Raw genomic sequence first — 17,006 nt, forward strand, 5'->3', positions numbered from 1 at the left:
ATTTTTGAAAAGGTCCAATTCATTTCTTGTTAGTACTTGGTACAGCAGGTATTCTAAAAATATTAGGCAGGTAAATTAATTTTTTTAAGTATGGTTAAACTTGAGTTTTAAACAACATCAGAGCATTCCTAGTTAAATACATACTAAGCCCAGTGATTTTACTTCTCCACTCAAAATCCATTCATTACTGTCTTGTATCTCATCTTTAAGCTATTATTGCAAATGATTGTTAGCCTAAGGTGTGAACACTTGAATTATAATAAACTGGTCTCTAAGTGATTTATTATACAATAGCCGAATTTCCTACTTTGTATGCAAAATGCAGAATTTAAGTTAAAGAGGAGGACACTACAATCTAAACAGAGATAAATTTGAATTTATAAAATGAAAGGAAATGTTCAAATAGAGCTCCCATTATTCCATAATATGACTTTAAAACAACTGGACTAATTTTTTTATTTCTAACAAAATTATATAATTGCCCTTAGACTTATTTGCTCTGTTGTTTTTTTCTTTAGAATAAATGTAAGATACTTGGCAAAACTTTCAAATGGTGATCATAAAGTCAGACTTCAGATTTTGAACTGAATTAGTAGTTGGAGGGCTGACAAAGAATTATATAAACACAGACATGCATGTGTGCTTGGAGAGAACACATATTCTGATTTGTTGCTTGATATAAATATGTGTACTGTACATAAACTATACATACATACATATATATATATATATATATATATATATATATATAGTTTTATATACCATGCATACAATGCAATATCTAATTTTAAGCAATGCATAAAATTTCAGAGTGCCTTTTTGTGGAAAGGTTCTAAACAACATAATTTTAATGAAAATTATATGTGACTGTATTATGTACATGTGTGTATACACAGAGGAAATTAGCAAAACTGAACTGAAGTTGCATAATATAATGATAATATTGTTTCTTCTTGTCATTCAACAATACATGTTATAGAATGATAATTTATTTCAGTCTTTATTTGTATAATTTCAGTTACTATACAGCATCCCATAGTGTCTATTTACCCTATCATATATTTTCAAATACGCAAGATGTTTTAAAAAACCCATTGTTATATGAAAGACAGTAAAGGTTTCAGGAGCTGGCAGAACCTCAATTCTCCCAGAAACAGACTCTGAACTAACTAAATAGCAATCACTGAATTCCCAAACCAAGCCTATTAGTCGATAATAAAACTATTAAATTGGCTGTTTCTTGACCAGGTATGAATGCCTGATTCAAACAGTCGGAATCAGCAAATATCATTCATTCATGGGTGCTGTGTAACTTCTGCTGGGGGAATATGAAGATGGTTGCTTATCCCAGACAGTGTACTAAGGATGGACCTCAGAAACGATTCACTTATGTCTAGCCCCATCAACTATGACTTTATCTGGATGTACTTATACAAGCATGCTTGAGGGGTCTCTTACAGGGTCAGTTCACAAAAGCTGCATCTCTGAAGGTCCCTACACAACTTGGAGTCAGTGCCAAAGAACAATTTCCTCTTCCCCCAGCAACTACTTGTGGATTTTGTAACTTTTATGAGTTTTCCAAGCCTTATAACTTTATCTTCCAGAGTCCTGAGCCTCTTCACACCCCCATAAACCCTCACCCCACTAGGGATAGTTTCAATTCACAGGAAACAGCTGCACAATATGATAGGAAAATGCTACTCAAGGTTCAGCACCTGCAGAAACATTCAGAGAATCTCAAGACAACTACAAGTAGAACATGAAAAAACAATGCCTTTTTCATAAACAATAAATTGCTATCAGGCCTGGGAAGGTGGCTCAGTAGGTAAAAGTTCTTGCTGTGCAAGTCGGAGCATCCAGTTTCAACCCCCAGAATCCTACAAAAAGCCAAGCATGGCGACACGTGCTTGTAACTCCTGAAGGTGGGTCTCAGAGCTCACTTGCCAGACACTATACCGTAAATGGTGAAAGTTGGGTTAAGTGAAAGACCTTGTCTCAAGGCAATAAGGTGGAAAGCCCTAGAGGCAGATACCCACTATCCTGCTCAGTCCTGCCCATGTGTGCCACACCAGTGGGTGCATCTGCATACTCTTGTACCTCGTGCATATAACACACACACACACACACACACACACACACACACACACACACAAACACACACACACAAATACCACAACACAAAACACACACACACATGGGAGGGGACTTCTTTACAGATGTTTTAAAGTTCATTCATTGAATAAATATTGAGACTATGCATTCATCAGGGATGCTACTGTAAATAGAATAGACAAACCTTCTACCCTTAAGAGGCTTATATTTTGGCACAGAAACAAATAATGGAGTCAACAAATATTAAAGTTTAAGTAGTGATGAGAAACATGGAGGAAATATCAAAAGGTAAAGGAATGAGAAATGGCGAGGCAGATTGACTTCAGTTTCCACAGGAAGATCTGGAAATGTCTTTGCTTTGAAGGCACCCTTTCTTTGGGATAAGGAAATGAACCTCATGAAGAACTAGGAGAGCATGATTCTGGGCAGAATAAATGACAAGTGCAAAGATCTCAATGGCAGTCAACTTGGTGCATAAGAGGGAGCAAGTCCAGGCAGCTCAGCTAAGTGGACTGAACAGGGTGAACCACAGTTGAGAAGGGGCCACTGCTGTGATAAAACATGGCGACTAAGATGACTTATAGAAGAAGGCATTTACTTTGGGCTTCACAGTTCCAAGGAGTTGAAGTTCATAACCATCATGACACAGGAACAAGGCAGGCAGGCATGGTATTGGAGCAGGTGACTGAGCTCACATCTCAACCCACAAGCAAAAAGAGTTCATTGGGATTTGCATGGACTTTTGGGACCTCAAAGCTGGCTCCTAGTGAGATATCTCCTCCAACAAGGCCACACTTCCTAATCCTTCCCAAACAGTTCCACCAACTGGAGTCCAAACATTCAAATATTTGAGTCTATGGTGGCATTCTCCTTCAAACCCCAACAGTAAATTTGGGTAAGAACTTCCCTTGCTCTTGGTTTCAAAGTAACCCATGCAAGAGTATTAAGCCAAGTCGACTAAACATATTTATGTTTTGAAAAATAATCCACCCATGTGTGGAAAATTTATTAGAAAGATATAGGAACAGAAATAGGAAAGTCAGGTAGAAAAATTAATTTTACTTCACAGTCTGATATAATAATGAGGAGTTGGCCTTTGTCTTAGTTATGGTTTCTATTGCTGTGAAGAGACACTATGACCATGGCAACTCTTACAAAGGAAAACATTTAATTGGAGTTGGCTTACAGTTTCACAGGTTTAGTCCATTATCATCACGGCAGGAAGCATGGCAGCATGCAGGCAGATATGATGCTGGAGAAGGAGCTGAGAGTTCTGAGATGAGATTAGACCCACCTTCAGGAGTTACAGGCACACACAGCCATACCTGGCTTTTTATAGGTTCTGGTGTTTGGAACTTGGGTTCTCAGACTTACACAGCAAGAACTTTTACCTACTGAGTCATCTGCCCAGGCCTGATAGCAATTTATTGTTCATGAAAAAGGCATTGCTATTCATCTGCATCAGCAGGCAGCAGGAAGTGAATGTTACACTAGACCTGGCTTGAGCATTTAAGACCTCAAAGCCCTGCCCCTAGTGACACACTGCCTCCAACAAAGCCACATCTATTCCAACAAGGCCACACCTCCTAATAGTGCCACTGCTTATAAGCCTATGGGGGTCATTTTCTTTCAAAAAGCCACATTCCACTCCCTGACCCCCAAAAGCTTGTAGCCATATCATACCATAATGCAGAAATGTATTAAGTCCAACTTTAAAAGTCACCTTAGTCTACAACAGTCTCAAATTTGTATAGAAGGCCAAAGTCTCTTCTGAGATTCATGCAATCTCTTAACTATAACTCCTGCAAAATCAAAATGAAAAAAACCAATCACATACTTCAAACATATAATGGCATAGGATATATACATTACAATTCCAAAAGGGAGCATAGTGAGGAAATACTGTACCAAAGCAAGATAAAAAAAAAACAGCTGGGAAAACGCCAAAATCTGCATCTCTATCTCTAATGTCAAATGCTTTTCAGATCTCCAACTCCTTTCAGCTCTGTTGATTACAACACACTTTCTTTCTCTTGGGCTGGTTTTACTCCCTGTTAACAGCTCTCCTCTGTAGGTATGCCATGGCTCTGGCATCTCCAATATTTTGGGGTTTCCAAGGCAATCCAGGCTTCACCTTCACAGTTTCACACAATGGCCTGTCTAGGTCTCCATGCAGGACACCCCTGCCACATGCCTGGCCTCAGCAACTTTCTTTAGTCGCAGAGCGAGATTCCATAACCATTTTCTTGTATTCTTGACTCTAAAGCTAGAACCACATGCCAAGTTTTGCTGCTTGCTGGGGCCAGAACATGACCTGTTTGTTCAGTTATATCTTCACCAGCTTTCTGTTTTTGATGATTTCTTTCACAGCCTAACCTTGGCTGTGCTGAAACTCAATCTCTAGAACAGGCTGGCCTCAAACTCAGATATTTGCCTGTCTCTGTCTCTGGAGTGCTGGGATTAAAGGTGTGCACCACCACACCCAGCTCTAAAGCTTTTCTTTAATTTCTTTTCACAGGTTGGAAGCTTGGGTAGGTGGGATCTTGCCCTGAAGTCACCCTTCTCTTTATTCCATTTAACATCAGAATTTTCTTTAATCTGTTTTTCTCCTTGAACACAGGATTTAGCTCCATTCCATTTCCTGGTGGCCCCTTTCTCCTTGAACTGTATGTTTTGTATTTTTGCTTGCTCCTTTTCATTACAGATCTTCGTAAGTGTGAACACTAATGACCACATGACAGAGTCAATACTAAGCTGTTTCGAAGTTTCCTCTGCCGATGTAATTAATACAAAAATCTCCAATTCAGTCTTAGACAGACAAACTTCTCAGACAAGTACAAAAGCAGTCACATTCTTTGCCAATATATGACAAGAGCAGTGTCTAGGCCACATACTAATATTATCCTCTGAAAACTCTTGAGCCAGGCCCCCACAGTTCACATCAGCCTCAGCACCACTGTCTTCCATGTTCCTACTAGGATGGCCCATTAAGCCCCACTTAAAGCGTTCAACTGCTTTTCTAATCCAAAGTCCACATTCCTCCAGACAAAAGCATAATCAGGCCTATTACAGACAAAAATAAAGGGTAGGGCTGGGGCTCAGTGGCAGCACTCTTGTCTAGCATGTACCCAGCCCTGGGTTCAATCCTCAAGGGTAAAAGAAAAGGAAGATGTGAAGGAAGCATGGAATGGAGAGGAGGAAAAGAGAGAGGGAGGAAGAGTGGGCAGACCTAGGTGTTTGGATGTTTGATTGTGTAACTCAGAGCATAGTGATTCCATCTGCTGGGCAGGGAATCTCTGTAAAGAGCAGACTTGAGGAAAACAAACAAACAAGCAACCTCTGATTTAACATGCAATGTGCTTTATACTAACCAGCAGGGCATGACATATTCAAACCTGGAGCTCAGCAGAGATGCTGGAGGGAAAGGTCACCATGAAGATGCTGTTCAACATTGTGTGCTTGTATAAGATTGCCCAGGGAATGAGGCCAGCTGGGAACACAGTACCAAGAGCCTCCAGCTTGGGCACCCAACACTGAGAGCTTAGAGGGAGGGTGGTATTTGCAGAGAAAACTTGGGAACAAGAAGGTCTAATTGATATGGAGGCAGCCAGGACACTGTGATGTCTACACCCAAAGAATGATTTGGGAGGAAAGTGCTTTAGGACAATGGTTGGTGAGAGGTTGCATAAGTCTCTGAATCCTCTTCAGTAGGAGTGAGGGTAATGGCAAAGGACAGAGGGGTACAGACCTGTCAGCTGTGGACTGCCAGTCACCCTGGAAATCTCTAACTCAACCATTAAGCAGTCTGGATCACAGGACTTAGGAAATTATGTTGCATTCACCTATTTATGTGTCTCCTGCAACTGCCCCAGAAGAACTCTCTTTCTTTTTACTCCTGGAGTCCAACAGTCCAGTGCTGTGCCTAGTATGAATCCAGTAGCTGGTGTCTGATACACCAAAGTTAACTGCAGGAGAAGGGATGGACAATGTTTTGTTGTGTTACAGTAAAGTAAAGACAGAGGCAAACTTTTCTGTTAGCATTTCTGGATTGTAGCATTACCTGGCTTCAACTATTTTAACTATGCTAACATTTGTAAACATAAACAGTGCTCTTTTTTTTTTAACTCCTGGAAAGAACAAAATTAAAATAGCTTCAGCCAAGACTTGATGTATTAATATGTGCTTAATGTTATAGGAAGAAATCAGTAATTCTAGCCTACAGCACACACATTAAACATCATTTGATTTAAGGACATGAACAGAAGATATATAAGAGCCTACAAGAAGAAATATAAATGGCAAATAAGCAAAATAGCAAAAGTTCAAAAATTAGTATTTTACTTCCCCGGTTGTTATATACCTGCTACTGAAAAGATGCTTGAAATACTGACACATCTGAAATATTGTGACTCCAAACAGCCATTTTAGAAAGTTACATTGAAATGTCATTTTCTAGAAAGTTCATGCTTTATCTTTGGCAATTCTACTTGCTAAAGAAAAAAAATCAATAGAACTAATTCACAATGTTTCAAGATGTTCATTGAAGAATCATTTATAGTTATAAAGTAATAATATCACATAGTCTTAAAAAAAGGATCGTTGTAGTATGATCCTGTAAAAGATGAATGACAGTTTTAATAGCTGTAATTCAACAATTCTATGTAACTATTAGATATTCTACTCACAAAGTTTATACAGCCATGTGGAAAGGATATTCATACAGATAAATGAAAAAAAGCTTAACATTGTGTGTAAGCTGAGATTACATCCAATAAAAACAGAGACTACTATGAAATGAGCCATGCTTCTGACATGATAGGTTAAAGTTTGGTAACCAGGTAGCTAATATTTACTGAGCACTTACTATGTAACAGACCTTACTCTGAGAGCTTTGGATACTTAATCTGGCATAATCCTCAAGCAAGCTTATTAAATAGATAGTATTGCATAAGTGAGGAAATTGGATTGAAAATAGGCTTATAACACTTTTCAAGGTCACATGACTTCAGAAAAGCGTGGAGAGAAATCAGACTCAGGTAACCAGCCTCATTATGGTAGAACCACAGGTTGTGTGCCCTGTGCAGGCTGTCCTATGCATGCCTGTGGTGTCATTAAATTGCTGGGGGTGGGGATTAATGTTTTGTTTTTAAGAATTTTCAGGGCAAAGAAAAGAAAAACCGAAACCAAACCAAAACAAAACAAACAAATAAACAAAAACCCCATTCTGCTCCTGCAAAGGACCTAAATTCAGTTACTACCACCCCTTGGGGCTGCTCACAACTACCGGTAGCTCTAACTGCAGAGGACTGGATGCCTCTTGGAGAATGTGTTTTCATATGCATGAAAACACTCAGGCATGCGCATATACATGCATACCGCACACATACCACACACACAGTTAGAAACAAAAATCTTAAGTCTTGGGAGAATTTTCTGGAACTATTTCTACACAGAAGGAAATTAAAGTAGTGGAAAACAACTTTTTTAAACTTTTTAATTACATTTATTGTTGCTAAGTAAATGTATTTATTTTACATCCCGACCACAGACTCCCCTCCCTCCTCTCCTTCCATTCTTTCCCTCACCTCCCCCTTGCCCCCACCAATCCACCTTCTCCAAGTCTGAGGGGCAGGCCTCCTATGGATATCAATAAAACATGGCATCAAGTAAGACTAAACACCTCTCCTTGCAGGAAGGCTGGGCAAGGCAACCCAGTATGGGGAATGGGTTCCCAAAACCCTGCCAAAGCCAAAGCGTTAGGGAACAGCCCTAACTGTCAAGAGTCCTAAATGCAGACCAAGCTACACAACTGTCACATATATGTAGAGGGCCTAGGTCAGGCCTAGGTCAGTCCCATGCAGGCCCCCTGCTTGTCGGTTCAGAATCTGTGAGCTCCTATGAGCCTAGGTTGGTTGATTTTGTGGGATTCTTGTGTTGTCCTTGACCCCTCTGGCTTATATAATCCTTCCTTCCTCACTTCATCAGGAGTCCCTGAGCTCTGTCTAATGTTTGGCTGTGGGTCTCTGCATCTGTTTCTGTCAGTTACTGGATGAAGCCTCTCTGATGACAATTTGAATGGGCACCAATCTATGAGTATGGAAGAATATCGTTAAGCATCATTACATTGACATTTTTTTTTCTCCAATTATTTTTGGTTCATCCCAGGTCTCTGGGCCATCCAGCTTCTGGGTCCTGGTGCTCCAGGCAGTGTCAGGGGTAGGCTCACTCTTGTGGCATGGGTCTCAGGCTGGACTTGTCATAATTTGAGCACTCGCATAATCTCTGTGATACCCTTATCTCAGCACATCCTTTTTTTTTTTTTTTTTTTTTTAACTGAGAATCGAACCCAGGGCCTTGCACTTGTTAGGCAAGCACTCTACCACTGAGCTAAATCCCCAACCCTCTCAGCACATTTTATAGGCAGGACAGACTATAGGTCAGAGGTTTTGTGGCTAGGTTTGTGTTCCAAACCCTACACTGAAAGTCTTGCCTGGTCATAGGAGATGGCCAGTTCAGGCTACAGATCCACACTATTGCTAGTAGATTTAGCTAGGTACATCATTATAGATTCCTTGGAGTTTCCCTTGCACCAGGTTTCTACCTGACCCTGAAATGCTCCCCCTTTCCAGTCATCTCTTTCAGTATTCTCCCCCTCCCCCTCCACCCCCAATCTAATCCCTCATGTTCCCATCCCCACCTGCCCCCAGGCCACCCATGAGATCTCTTGTTTTTCCCCTTGGACCCTCTTCCTTATCTAGCCTCTCTGAATCTGTGGGTTGTAGCCTGGTTATCCTTTACTTTACAGGTAATATCTACTTACAAGTGAGTACAGACCATGTTTCTCTTTCAGGGTCTGGGTTACCTCACTCAGGATGATTTTTTTTTTTTTTTTAGTTCCATCCATTCACTTTCAAGTTTCATGATATTGTTTTTAATAGCTGAGTGATGCTCCATTGTGTAAATGTACCACTTTTTCTTTATCCATTCTTTGGTTGAGGGACAACTTAGGTTGTTTCAAGGTTCTGGCTAGCCAGGCGGTGGTGGTGCATGCCTTTAATCCCAGCATGCAGGAGGCAGAGCCAGGTGAATCTTTGTGAGTTCGAGTCCAGCTTGGTCTACAAAGTGAGATCCAGGACAGGCTCCAAAGCTACACAGAGAAAACCTGTCTCAAAAAAAAAAAAGTTCTGGCTAAAATGAATAAAGCTGCTATGAACATAGTTGTGCAAGTGTCCTTGTGGTATGATTGAGCATCCTTTGTGTCTATGCCCAAGAGTGATACAGCTGGGTCTTGAGGTAGATTAATTCCCAGTTTTTTTAGAAACTGCCATATTAATTTCCCAAGTGACTATACAAGTTTGCACTCCTAATAACAATGAAGGAATGAATGTTTTCATGCTGATAGAAGACATCTTAACGGTGCTTTGCAAAGTCCCATGATTTCTCTTTGAGAATGATTAAGTTAGAAAAGCACCTGGGAAAAATGTGCATTAGCTCTCCACTATGAGCAAAGCTCTCATACCGGGCTTCATCTTTAGGTCCATCAAGGGAGGGTTAGTGCAGCTGGCTGTCAGGGACTATCAGCTCCATAGTGCCACCCATGAAAAGACTATGGCTATGTGTTTTCATTTACCTGGTGAAAACCTCTGTGCATACTGCTATGAGAACTCCCACTCTGGAGTAAGAACTACAGTGAAATGACAGTCAACCATGACTGTCCTGAGACAGAGGCACAGATAATGAAAAGATTACAATAGCTGGGGTTTTCCCTTTCATAAATCAACACCTTCTGGGAATTTCTAAGGAGCTTTTTCCTAGATGACACAATGGTCAGTTTTGCCTTCGCTCAGGGTTCTGCCTGCACAAACACTCACTGCAGATGTGTTTAGGGCACAGTCACCAGATTCTCTTTCACGGTGTAGGAGCACAAGACTGGAATGACATTTGGGGAAGAGCTCAGGTGTCTACTCACCATTTCGAATGACTGCTCTCTAACCCATGCCTAACAAGCCCTTGGTGTTTTTATTTTTTAATATGTTTTAGCTTTTAAACATAGTTGAGCAAGTGTCCTTGTAGTATTAAATATTTCAAAGGTCTTTTGTACAAATTTTCAGCCATAATGAGAGATCTAAAATGGGAGAAGGACGCAGCAACTGCCCAAAGATGGCTTTGCATTTGAGATGCTTGATGTCCATGCATCTTAAGATGAGACTCTGTTTTTCCTGTTGAATAACTGCAACTGCTTGGACTTGGCTGGCTTGTCTCTTAGAGTTCATATCAGTGACTCAGAAAGTGTGTAATACCTTCGGCAAGTGGATAAAGGAAACCATCAGTTTAACCCACTTCTGAACTACCAAGCAAATTCCCTAGCCACTGAAATTCCAGAAATGCCTGCTTCGCAGCACCAGAAGTTAGTCAGCAAAGCTAACAGACAGAATGAAAGTGTCCCTGGCCAGTCAGGCCAGCTTTGTTTAGCCTTCTCCCCTTGGCAGGAGTCACTTCAATGATGGGTGTGTTGCTTAGTGGACAGATGAGGAGAAGGGCAGTCAAAACCTAGCAGGTTGCAGTTCCTAACACATTGAAACGATAATATTTGAGGAGACAAGAGTGTAAATTGCCCTGATTACTTTTGTTTTGTTTTTGTTTAACTAGTCACTGAAATGTTCATCCATCCATATTCTACGTTTTAAGCATCTTCACATACGGTTCTTGCCCTCTTCCATCCATCCCCTTCCTGGATCCCTCCTTCATCTCATACTCCTCCTACTTTGATGCTTGTCTGGCTTTTGACCCCAAACTTTAATTAAGCCTCCTTGCATAAGCATGAGGGGGTGAGGGGTTATTTACTGAACAGTTTATCAGAGGCTATGTCACTGAGGAAAATGACAGCCCTTCTATGGCACCCATTAACTTCCCATAAACCCTCAGTGAGGACTGAGGTCTCATAAGCCCCTCCCATATGCCTGATGAAATGGCTGTGGGTCCAAGAGTTTGTAATCTTGTTCACTGAATGTGATGGCTGTGTCATGTCCACAAAACACTGATTTAAAGCATTCTTCTACCATCTGTGGCCCGTAATTCTTTCTACCACTTCTTCCATGATGTTCCCAAAGCCTTGGTGGAGGATTGATTTAGATGTCTCATACAAGGCCAAGTCTCCCCACACACAGTCACTTTTTCTCAGCACTTGGACCAGTGGTGAGACTCTGTGTTAACTGCACCCAGTGCAAAGAGAGGCTTCTCTGATGAAGGCTAAGAACCTACTTGATTTTCCTGAGACAAGGTCTCTATGTAACCCAAGTTGGTTTTAAACACCAGGTTATCTTGCCTCGGTACTGAGATTACAGATGCCCACCCCTACAATGAGCCTAAGTGACCCGATTTAATCATTAAATATTGTATACACATATTTAGTTATACTATAATCCAAAACAAATATAAGTAGTATATGACAGCTAAGACATGTGTGAGAAATGAAAGCCTACTCTTGTCCTATTTTTATAATGACACTTTGAATGCTCCTAATGGGATTTCTCCTACAAGTACAAAACAATAAATTATATCAACTATCTTGAATGCTACACTGAGAGGTAAATTACACATAATTTATGACAGGTTAAATTTAATATGTATAAAGTGGTATTGCTGTGCTGAACAGAAAATTTACATATAAAACACATGACAACATACATTACTTGAAGATATACAAGCTAGACACCTAGAAATTAACACTTTCTTCTAGAAAGCCTAGTGCCTTACATTTACAATTTTTAAAGTTCTACTTGGGAAGGACATAGAGAAAACTTCCCCTAAGACAAAGGACATTTTTCCTAAGATATCATTCAGCATAAAATCTGAAATAGCTAATCTGAACAAAGATTTATGAACAATATCCAAGACCCCAGTTTTCAAGCCAGTGTGTTTGGCTTTCCTTGGCATGACCATGGGAGATGTGGTGGTGAGCATCTGCTGCATTGCAAGAGAATGTAGACATGCTTCTCAAAGTCCATGGGGGAGGGGCTGGGGCTTATTTCAATGTCAGATAGAAGCTTAGAATACATTCTCACCTAGTTGGTTCTATCCAGATGCTAGAAGCTAGAATTATTTGGGGACTAGGGATATTCTCAAAGAAATTTTTGGAAAAAAAAAATAACATTCATTTCATTCTTTCCAAAAACTCACTGGAATTTCAGAATTAGTTAGTGCCTGTGTGTGAACTCTGATTCTACTCCTCTTCTGGTCTTCTGCTTTGATTACAATAATCTTTTTGCACTCTGATCTCCTTCACTAGACAGTAGGATCCTTGAGGACAAAATATGTCACTCATTGATAGAGGCCTGCAGCTTGGAGGCCATAAAACTTAATATCCAACCTTGGACAATTGTGAAAGCAAAAGGAGGATTTCAGATTCCTTCATTCATTTGTGTAAACATGTGTTTGACTGCATGATTTTATGTACACTTGATGCACACAGTAGCTGCAGAGACCAGAAGGGATGGTAGATTCCCTGGAACTGGAGTTACACTGACATGGGTCCTTTAAACTCAACCCAGGGTCAAAGCAAGAGCAATAAGTGCTCTTAACTGTTAAGCCTTCTCCCCAGCCCCCAAAGGAGGATTTAATCAATACTCAAGAACAATAGTTATGAACCTGAACTGGCTCTAGTGACTGAGCCATGTTTTTATCTTGCCTACAGCCTTGAATACAAGGCATGGTGCTGCATAGAACTGTAACCTCTGGGTCTAGATACATTTAGTTCAAATGTGATTCTTACACCAGCCACCTACCTGGTCTTTAGCTGCTGATTTTCTCCATGCTGCTGTTTCCTCATCTGAACACTTGGTACAATTTTGATATTAGCTCTTTGAGAACCTTTCTCAGAGATTAGTTGGTTTAACTCAAGGGGATAAGGTCCTGGAAACTCAATGGCTGCCAGAGCCACCCTGAGCCAGTGATTTCAAGTTTGTTGACTTAGGCTCAAAAACAATAAGAAAACATGGACAAGGAAACACAGTCATGGAATTAGTAGGGCAGACAGATTTATTAAGGAAAAGTGAGAAAAAACTCCACAGAGTGGAAAGGGCTCCAGGTTAGGAAGACCCTTCCCAGTGATCTTTGATGAGTTTTATGGCAGTAATCAGATGGAGACTGAGTTCATCTCTATTGTAACTGGTGATTTTTCAGCTGAGGTAATAAGGAGACAGCTCATCCCATGTATGTCCCTCAACTTAACCAGTTCCTCCATTTCAGGGAGGAGATCACATGTTCTATGTGACTAGCTCATAACATATCACAGGCCCAACCCTCACTGCCTAAAAGAAGGTAACTCTTGTTCCAATATTCTTACCTATTTCAAACTGATAAAACAATTCAATGAGATAATTTATAAGAAATGCTACATGTCATGCTGTTCTATGTTCAATACTTTTCTTGGGACTATGATCAAAACTACCTGACATGAAACAACCATAGGTAATAAGATATCCTTTGGATCACGGTTTTTACAACCCATGGAGGCTGGGAAGGCAAGTTGATGGTAGCATGGTGTGTGCAATCAAGAAGTAAAAGATTGATGAAAGCTGGTGCTTCCAGCTTCTGCCTTTTGTTCTTTCCATTCAGTCTGTGACCCCAGCTGTGGAGTGGGATGAGACCATTGGCATTCAGAGTGGGTTGTCCCTCCTCAATTGAGCCTCTCGGGAAACACCCTCATGAACACATCTAAAGGTGTGTGTCCCAGGTGATTCAAAATCCAGTCATGTTGAAAAAGAATTATGAACATCACTTATAGCAAGTGTTGGGGGGTCAGAGGGCTAAATCCTTCAATTAAATAAAATCTCTTGTTTTTCTCCCAAATATTTGGTTTTCTTTCAACTTTTACTTCCTCTCCTTAATGATTTTCATGTGTCTTTACTGCTTTTTGCAGGCAGACTTTTCTTTCCCACCCACCAGTTTCCAAATAAGCATGTGGAATCTTAATTATAAATGCTCAGCCCATAGCTCATACTTGTTACTAGCTAACTTACATTTTCAATTAACCCATATTTTCATCTACACTTTGCCATGTAGCTTGGTACCTTTTCTCAGTATGGCATGTCCATCTTGCTTCTCTGCTTCTGCTTGCTACTCCTCTGACTCCATCCTTCTTCCCATCATTCTGTTTGGCTTTCCCTAACCTTATCCTGTCCAGCTATTGGCCAGTCAACTTCTTTATTAAACCAATCACAGTGACATACATTCACACAGTATAAAGGAATGTTCCACAACTTCATCTGGAACTGCTTTAGGAATTTGTGGGTTTTGTCTCTCTGTTTTGCTTTGTTATAGTGTCAGAGAGAATTTTTAATTTATTCACTCCATGAGCACCTGCAGAAGACTGCTTGTAAGCTCAAGGCTATAACAAACCTGTACACCAAGAAACATTTCACACTAGAGGCCTTCCTATACCTCTATCTTTCTGATCTTTCCCATGTCTCCTCTGAGTAATTCATTTTGAAGTCTTCATTTCCCATGTACGCTAGGCTGGCATTTATAAATCTTTGGCTTCCTTGAGTATGATTCCTCATAGCTGTGTTGGCACAGTTCCCATGAAATTGGTTTGCTGACTTAATAGACCATGAACTGATCTATATAATCTGCACCTACAGATACGAACAGCTGAACTAATTCTATATGTGGTTCTCCAGTCACAGCCTGCTCTTCTCTAGTCTCATCATCTTGCTCTCTCTGAGGATGAGTGAAAAGCTTGTTGGTATGAATTGGTTTGGTACACTTTCCCAAGTGCCATATAGTAACAGGGTTCCTAGTATCAGATCTCCTGCAGTTACCTACTACCAATAAATTCTGCAGGTACCATTGAGTCTTCAATTTATGGGCAAGTTAAAAATAAATAAAATGAAGGGGCCCACCCACCACCTCACAGCTAGATGATGATAGCGAAAAGGGAGAGATGGAGGAGTGGAGTAGTGCATGCACTGTGGAGAAAGGTGGAACTGCACGCCCAATAGTGTTGAGGACCAAGTTGACATAAATGGCCTATGCTGCCATCTGAACCCATGGTGATATCCAGATCTGTGCTGCTGTGAAGGGCCATGTCTGGGGCCAAGGTCCTCCTACAGCTGGGATCTCTGTAGATGTCAGTGGCCCATGTTACCACTGATGGCCATGTAGATGTCCATGGTCTGGGCTGGCACCTGAAGCCATGTTGATGTCTATGGGGCATACTGCCACTGGGGGCCATATTGATCTGATGGGCCTCTACTGCCACCAGAGGCTACGGTGATATCTAGATCTGTGCTGCCACCAAGGGCCATGTCTGGATCTGTGGTCCTGCTACAGCTGGGGTCTGTGTTGATATCCATGGCTCCTCATGTTGCCACTGAGAGCCATGTGGATGTGTATGGTCTAGGCTGCTGCCTGAAGCCATGCTGATGTCCAGATCTATGCTGCCACCAAGGGCCATGTCTGGGTCCATCATCCTACCATAGTCAGGTCTGTGTAGATGTTGGTAGCACATGTTACCATCAAAGGCTTTATGGATGTCTATGGTCTGGGCTGCCACCTGAAGCCATGTTGCTATCCAAGGGCATGCTGCCCTGGGGGCCATACTGATGTGAGTGACCAGCACAGCCACACAAGGCCATGGTGATGGTCCAGATCCATGCATGCTGCTGCCTAAGGCCATGTCCGGGTCTGAAGTCCTACTGCTGCTGGGGGCTGTGTTTGTGTCCTGTGCTGGCACTAGAGAACATGTGGAAGCCCATGATCCATGCTCCTGCTGACTGTGAAGCTCAGGGAAGCTACTTTTGCAGTGATATGGATGATTGCAGATGCACAGTTGAGAGAGAGGGACAAGAAGGCTTCTGTGACAACACCTCCCCTCCCCCGGCAAAAGGAAAAGTAATGGCCTAGACAGGAAGCCTTCTGGAAGCTGCTAAAGTACAGCTCTCCACAGTTGATAGCTTCTGGTGGGGATATGGGAGAGGAACAACTCAGTTCTGTTTGAGGGGCAAGCCACTGAGAGCTTGACCATGCTCCAGTGAGTACATGGATAATACAGTTAAGACTTTTTTTTTTTTTTTTTTTTGAGCTGAGGATCGAACCCAGGGCCTTGCACTTGCTAGGCAAGCACTCTACCACTGAGCTAAAATCCCCAACCTGACTTTTTTTTTAAATTTCCACGTTTTGGGGGGGGGGCGGTGTGAGGTAACAAGGGTAGGGAACAGACATGGAAGGACTGGGAAATGAGTATGATCAGGATGCATGATGTGAAATTCTCAAAGAATCAATTAAAACATATTTTTAAATGATGAAGGGCTGGAGAGACTGCTCAGTTGTTAAGATCACTTGTTGCTCTTGCAGAGGACCCAAGTTCAATTACCAGCACCCACATGATGCCTCGCAACCATCCATAACTGTACTTCCAGGGCTTTCAACGCCCTCTTCTGGCCTCCAAGGACACCAGGCACACATGTAGTGCACAGACACAAATGATAACAATATACTCATTCACATATAATAAAACAAAGAAATGCTTAGATGACCCACCTCTGCCAATGCATTGCGTAGGGAAATCAATTTCACTAAAGGTGGGCTAATCCTTTGTGTTTCTCATACCTCCCCACCCCTCCCCAAAAAAAAAACAAGCCACAACATTGTTAAGCCATCAACAAGCCAAAAAACTTTATTTCTTTTTACTAGATTTTTGTGACCTAATATAGATATTCTATAGAATAAATACATGCCAGGGAATGCAGTGAGAGTGATGTTGATGTCAGCTCAGCCCACAAATTAACATGAAAACCTATTGCAAAATTATAGCTTGCCACTTTCAGTAAGTGAGCTAAGAGAAATTTGAGCAGCTTTGAGTTTTCTGGGATTTTACAAATATTTTATTTAAT

Source organism: Onychomys torridus, chromosome 2, assembly GCF_903995425.1.
Source record: "Onychomys torridus chromosome 2, mOncTor1.1, whole genome shotgun sequence".
Lineage (NCBI taxonomy): Eukaryota > Metazoa > Chordata > Mammalia > Rodentia > Cricetidae > Onychomys > Onychomys torridus.